Consider the following 7,482-nt stretch of genomic DNA (forward strand, 5'->3'; position numbering starts at 1 on the left):
AGCTCTATCTAGACAGGAACATGATTTTCTAGATCAAACCAGCCTGAGCAGCTCTATCTAGACAGTAACATGATTTTCTAGATTAAACCAGCCTGAGCAGCTCTATCTAGACAGTAACATGATTTTCTAGATTAAACCAACCTGAGCAGCTCTATCTAGACAGTAGCGTGATTTTCTAGATTAAACCAGCCCGAGCAGCTCTATCTAGACAGTAATATGACTTTCAAGCAGGAGTATAAATTAGCAGGTAGGCAATAAAACAAAACAAACAACGACAACAAAAACAACAACATGATTTTGATCATTTAAAGAACAATAGCAGAAAACAAGACAAATCAGCAGCAAATCCCATCGATGAGGAGTGGAACAGTGTGTGCATGTGTGTGTGGTTTGTCCAGTGGGCTTGGTTGGAACTGTTATGAGGGGGCCTGCAGCACCCAGCTGGCCCCCCAGACCCGAGGGACAGAGAAGGCTCTCCGGCAAACTACCCCGGAGAGCCACGCCCCAACCCAGAAGGCACCAGATGGAGAGGACCCCCCCCCCCCCCCCCCCCCAGGCAAGAGGGGCCCACAAGAGAAGGACAAAGGGCGCAGAGACCCAGGCCCCGACCCAGGCCGCCAAGCCAGGACTGGCCGGAGCAGGGCCCCCAGGCCGCGTGGCCCCCCAATCCCAGCGGAGCCCGCCGCACCCCTGGGGAATGGCCCTCCACCACTAATTGGCTATCATTTCCTGTTAAGACAGGTGGTGCTCCGATGTATTTGATATAGATCAAATTAAATTTTCAATGACATAATTAATAACTATCTTCTGATAATTATTAATCATTATCGATAGCCAACCACAACATAAATGGTTCCTCGTGAACCTTATGAGGTAAGAAATCCCTACAATCATGTTTTGGGGTTTTTTCCAGATGAACAAACCTTTTGACCTGGATCTAGCTCCATGTGTGGCTCATACATTGAAATAATGTTGAAAAGTGAAGCTGGTTTAACGTTCAGGACAAAAACAAGTGGTGTGTTTGTGGCGTGCCTGCCTGCTGCCACAGGGTGTGGTGGTGTGTGAGGGCGGATGGACAGGAGTGTGTGTATTTCCTCATTTCAGAAAACAGGTGCTTTTTTCCTGTAAGGCTGCTGAGATCAGTCTCTCTCTCTTTCTCAGCTCTGACAGAGACATTTCAGGGTATTTTCAGATGAGGTACAGAGGGTTTTCAGTATGGTTTCAGTGTGGTTTCCTTTCTGTGCAGAAACTGTAAACCTGTGTTCGATGTCAAGCAGGATGTAGCTTGCCTTCATTCTCTCTGCTCTCCACACAGATTCTTATCACACCAACAACAAGGAGCTGAGGATGGTGATGGTGGGGAAGACTGGAATCGGGAAGAGCGCCACAGGAAACACTATTCTTGGCCGCCAGTGCTTTGAGTCCAAGTTCAGTGCCAAGTCCATGACGGTGGACTGCTCTAAAGCCCAAGGTTTGGTTTGTGGCCAGCAGGTAGCGGTCATTGACACCCGGGCCTGTTTGACACCAGGTTCGGTCTTGATCAAACCAGAAAAGACCTTTGCCAGTGCATCTCTTATGCTTCTCCCGGACCGCACATCTTCCTGGTGGTCATCAGGCTGGGCAGATTCACGGAGGAGGAGCAGCAGACGGTGCAAAAGATCCAAGAAATCTTTGGCCATGCTGCAGACAGATACAGTATGGTCCTCTTCACAGGTGGGGACCAGATCGAGGGAACAATTGAGCAGTTCCTGGCTGGAAGCCCAGAGCTGCAGGAGCTGGTGGCCAGATGTAACAACCAGTACCATGTCTTCAACAACAAGAGCAGAGATCGCTCTCAGGTCCTGGACCTGCTGCAGAAGATCAGAGACCTGGTGCAGAAGAACGGGGGAAGCCACTACACCAACCAGATGTTCCAGGAGGCCGAGAGAGCCATCGAGAAGAAGAAGCAGCGCATCCTGATGGAGAACCAGGAGAAAATACGCAAAGAGCAGGAGAAGATGGAGAGGGAGATGTAGGCAAAGTATGATAAAGAAATGCAGAGAATCAGCCAAGAACTACAGGCCGAAAGAGAGCGGGAGAGGAAGGAGAGAGAGCGGGAGAGGAAGGAGAGAGAGCAGGAGAGGAAGGAGAGAGAGCAAGAGAGGAAGGAGAGAGAGCAGGAGAGGGAAATGGAGCTGTGCAGATTAAAGGAGCAGAACGACAGAGAGCTGGAGGAGAGAAGGAGCGAAATACAAGCCAGGCATGAACGTGAGGCCAGAGATGCTGCAGAGAGATCCAATCCTTTATACATTCTGATAAAAGCTGGAAAGCAGGTTGTTGAAGGGATCCGAAACCTGGGAAAGGCCATTGGTAATTGGTTCAAATGAGAAGTTGGCAATGTTTGCTGTGAGATTCTCACCCTGCCCCCTGGTGTCCATGGGGGGAAGTCTGAACAGATGTTTAGTTTGGTATTTGTTTGTTAGACCTCTGTCTTATGGTTGAGTTTTCACTTGTCATTCAACAATCTCACTGTTTGCTTTGTTCAAATAGCATGAAAAGCACTTATCTTATCACTGACTGTGCAATGTCTTTAAGGGTTTGTTCCTTGTACTTTCACGGGATTTTGACTTTTGAAATCTGTTGTTCTGAATGCTTTAGCATCTTATTTCTGTTTGTCATTTCCTCTTTTATTGTGATTTCCACTGAGGAAGGTGTAGTCCAACTCAAATAATCATGTGCTGAATTTTCACACGCAAAAAGTACGTGTTTTCATGCTGAAATAATCTGTATTATGCATCTTCACAAAGACTGGCATATGATGTAGCATATTGATAAATATATAAATTAAGAAACAGATTGACCATTTGGAGTTTGCCCTCTCTCTCTCTCTCTCTCTCTCTCACACACACACACACACACACACACACACACACACACACAAAATCTGTTGGCATAAGTATTGAACTTTGAGTAAGTTTTTTATTTTTTTAACTCAGTCGTGTTGAAATAAAACTTCACCAAAACAAACTGTCAATACGAGAAAGGATCTTTTGCTTTTATTCCTGAGGGTCCAACAAACATAACTGTCTACACACGCGTGTGTGTGTGTGTGTGTGCAAAAGGGGTTATGTATACATAAGTTAACATATCTATCCATCTATTTATTCATAAGGTGTAAAACGTGTATGTGTGAGTGTGTCTAAAAAGAGTTGCATAAAACAAGGGAGAGAGATTTAAATCAGAGCAGATTCATGATGCTCACAGCTTTATGCCACATATCAAATACTCACATCATCAGAATGAGGTTCACTTTCAGAGAAAGGCTGAAAAAGGTCCCCTGGTCGGCTCTTCAGCTTCCTTCTGGAAGGAAAAGACGATCATGACAAGATTAAGGACTGGACATACTGGATTAGATGGACCACTTAATAAGATAGGAAAACATGAAATGTGAACAGTGTGGGATGTTTGAGACAGTAGAGCACGTCATGATGGAATGTCAAAAATATGAGGAGAGAAGAACATTAAAAGAGTCATATCACACAACCTTTCAACTCTTCCACATGGTTCCTGTTGGTCCACAAACATTGTAGTCAAGGTTTTTTGCCCCAAATCCAGCTTGTCCTTGATTTCCAGGCAGTTCAATATTTGATCATTGAGCCTCATTCAGAATCTGCTGGTTTTCATGGAGCTGGACTGGCTCCGCCCACATGCCCGTCTTGGGAAGAGGAGGAAGTACTTCCTGTCCTCGTGCCATGTGCCATTGTTTACATTGTATCTGTCACTACATGATGGAGAAACTCAGTTCAACCAAACCAGTCAGAAGCAGAATGTGACAGAAGGAGAAGTTGTGACTCTGCTGCTGCAGCAGGACGTTTCAGAATGTTAGTAAAACTTATTGTGTTTCTGAATATGTTCATCAGCTGCTGTCAAGGTCAAGGTCAAGGTCAAATTTATTTATAGAGCACATTTACAAACAGCAGCCACTGCCCCAAAGTGCTGTACAGAACCAAAAAATAAAACAATCAACATTTAATACAAATAGAAAAAATAAAATCAACATGAGAAAAATGCTCAGCTCAGCTCGTGCCAAAGGCCAGTGCAAAAAAGTGAGTCTTCAGCGAGCGCTTGAAACTCTCCAAAGATGTTGCAGTTCTTGTATGTAAAGGGAGAGAATTCCACAATTTAGGGCCGGCTACAGCGAAGGCTCGGTCCCCTCTGCTCTTACGTAAGGCGTAAGGCCTGGGATGGTCTAGAAGATGGTGTTCAGCGGACCTCAGAGCTCGGACAGGAGTGTGCAAGGAAATCAACTCTGACAAATAAGGAGGAGCTAATCCATTTAGACATTTAAAAACAAACAAGAGGATTTTAAAATGTATTCTAAATTCAACAGGTAGCCAATGAAGAGATGCCAGCACAGGAGTGATGTGGTCATATCGTGATGCTCCTGAGAGCAGTCGTGCAGCTGCATTTTGTACCATCTGAAGGCTGAATCGAGGACTGGCTCAGGCCAAAATAAAGTGAATTACAGTCGTCCAGGCGACTGGTTACAAGGGCAAGGACGACCGTTTCGAATTGGTTAGGGGGCAAGTATCGCTTCACCTTCCCAAGAAGCCTAAGATGAAAAAAGCCAGCTCTAACCACTGTGCTCAGCTGCTTTTCCAGCTTAAAAGAGCTATCAATAAAAACACCAAGAGCTTTGCCACAGGACTGAGAACGAGACTCAAGTGGGCCAAGAGCATGTTTACAGAGATTGAGGTCGCCAAAAACAACAATCTCTGTTTTGTCCTCGTTCAAATTTAGAAAATTAAGGGACATCCAGTCCTTCACTTCCTGAAGACATTGATGCAAAATGTTTGGTGAGTTCACATTGAGGGGAAGATACATTTGTATGTCATCTGCAAAGCAATGAAATTGAATGCCATATTTTTTAAATATGGAACCCAAAGGCAGCAAGTATAGCGCAAAAAGAATGGGTCCTAGAATTGAGCCTTGAGGCACACCGCAAGACAAGGGGGCCCTTTTTGAACTAAAAGAATCAATATTTACAATGAAAGACCGATCTGTCAAATATGATTTAAACCAGTTGAGCACTGTACCTCGTAATCCCACACAAGACTCAAGACGGGAAATCCAAATCTTGTGGTCGACAGTGTCGAAGGCTGCAGTTAAATCTAACAGCACAAGAACAGCTGAGCTGCCGGAGTCGGTTATTAAAAGAAGGTCGTTAAAGACTTTTAAAAGAGCAGTTTCAGTGCTGTGCAACGATTTGAAGCCAGACTGGAATTTTTCACCAATATTAAACAATTGAAGGTGCAACTGTAATTGAGCATACACCACTTTTTCTAAGATTTTTGATAAAAATGGCAGCTTTGAGATAGGCCTATAATTAGATAAAACAGAAGGATCTAAGTTGCGATTTTTTAAAAGTGGTTGTACTACAGCTTGTTTAAAAGCAGTGGGCACACAGCCTGACATCAGAGAGACATTTATCAAATGTACAATACAAGTCCCAATAGAATCAAAAGTAGCTTTTAGAAGTCCAGCTGGAATGCAATCTAGGGGACAAGCTGAGGATTTTAAACTGTCAACAATTTTAGACAGATCAGACAGAAGAACACAATCAAAATCACAGAAGATTGCAGAGCACACAGGTGTAACACTAGGAGCTGTGGCTGGAGGAGACAAAGTTGACCGCAAGTTTAAAATTTTGTCAGTGAAAAACTTACAGAAATCTTCACACAAAGATGCACACGGGACAACAGCAGTGGGTTCCAAAGGATTAATAATCCCATTCAAAACTTTAAAAAGAACCTGGGGTTTGTGACTATTGTTAGACACAATGTTAGACAGATGCTGAGCTTTTGCAGTCTTCACAGCACTCTGATATTTAGAAAGGCAATCTCTCAGAATGCCAAGGGAGACATGAAGATTGTCTTTTTTGTATTGTCTCTCAGCTTTACGACAGTCACGTCTAAGCGCACGAGTGGCGTCATTCAGCCAAGGCTCCGCAGGTTTCCCACGCCTACTTGTGGGCCTAAGTGGAGCAACAGAATCAAGAATGTCTGTGCACAAAGTGTCAAACATGATAACCAGTCCAGTAATATCCATATTTTCGGCTGAGAGGATTTTGTCGCTTATATTGGCCGCATCAAAAGCAGTGGAAAACATTGACGGTGTGGATGCGTTTAAAGCACGTAATTTACGCGCTGGGAGAAGCGGTTTGTTTGTGGAGCAGGACAACGAGAGAGTAAAAAGCACAGGGAAATGATCTGATATGCCTGCGTCACAGATCTCTTTCAGATTCACGTTCAAGCCACAATACAGTACAAGGTCCAATATATGACCCTTTTCATGGGTAGGGAGATTTACCAGCTGTGAAAGGCCAAACGAATCCAGAATGTTTAAAAAGTCATGGACCAAAGGTTTCGAGGGACAGCACACGTGTATATTAAAATCACCAACAACTAGAAAGTTGGTGTACTTCACAGCTATTTCAGCCACAAACTCCAAGAAATCACGAATAAAGTCCTTGTTGAATTTGGGAGGACGATATACAAGCTCACAGAGCACAGGCGGATCCAGTGTGATTTCAAGAAGTTGTAATTCAAAGCTCTCATAAGTTTTTGTCGGAACCATACGGCACTTAAAGTTAGTTTTAAAAACAGTCGCTAGTCCTCCACACTTGCCTGATTTCCGCGGAGTGTTGTAGAAAGAGCAAGCTGGAGGAACAAGCTCTGAAAACGCTAAAGACTCACTGAGAGGAATCCATGTCTCTGTCATCAGCATCAAATCCAGATATTTGGCCGTGAAAAAGTCATTTAGCACAAAAGTCTTATTTCCCACCGATCGTGCATTTATCAGCGCCAAATGTAGTGTAGTATCCTGGGACATCTGTGGCGATTGTACCCAGGGTAATGAACGAAGATTCCCAAAGACCACACCGCGCCCAGCATTGCGAGGTGCGTGAGGGAAGTAGACTTCAACAGGCGCACTCAGCTGGGCCAGCGAGGCAGTATCAGGGCCGATGGGGAGAATCCACCGCGCTGCTGCAGCAGATGTGGGGCTCGAAGGAACGCGATTTGATCCCGAATGCTGTCCACGGAGGGACCGCAGATTAGCCCGCACTCTCACGACAACACCACCACGTCCACCCCAGCGTCTCCTTCTTCTTCGGGGAGGGACTGGTGCGCGCCGTAGGTAAGCCGGCACATCCGCGAGGAAGGGAGGAATTGAAGACTGATCCTCACCAATTGTTAGTTTCGAGAGCGATTCATAATGATTGCGAAAGTTCAGAAGCAACTGTCGATCATACACTATCAGAGCTGAGACATTTTCATTCAGAATAAACTGCAGGATGAGAAAAAACAGGCCTAGGGCTACTGGGAGACGCTTCGCCGTGCACACTGCTGGCGCCATCTTGACCAGGTCCAAGGACCAATATTCTCTTTACAAAGAAATGTGTGTTTTAACAGTAAATAAATGACAATTCAGACCAGCTGATTG

The 7,482-nt window shown here is 44.8% G+C and overlaps 1 pseudogene across 1 annotated transcript in view; it reads left to right on the plus strand.

Moving 5' to 3' along the window:
* Positions 1-2,366, plus strand: part of LOC308145381 (GTPase IMAP family member 7-like) — a 3,757-nt pseudogene extending 1,391 nt beyond the window's left edge. The window contains exon 2 of the transcript in view: positions 1,316-2,366. The product of the transcript in view is annotated as a GTPase IMAP family member 7-like (transcript). The remainder of the gene's footprint in view (positions 1-1,315) is intronic.
* Positions 2,367-7,482: the final 5,116 nt, after the last annotated feature.

Source organism: Blennius ocellaris, assembly GCF_963422515.1.
Source record: "Blennius ocellaris genome assembly, chromosome: 3".
NCBI lineage: Eukaryota > Metazoa > Chordata > Actinopteri > Blenniiformes > Blenniidae > Blennius > Blennius ocellaris.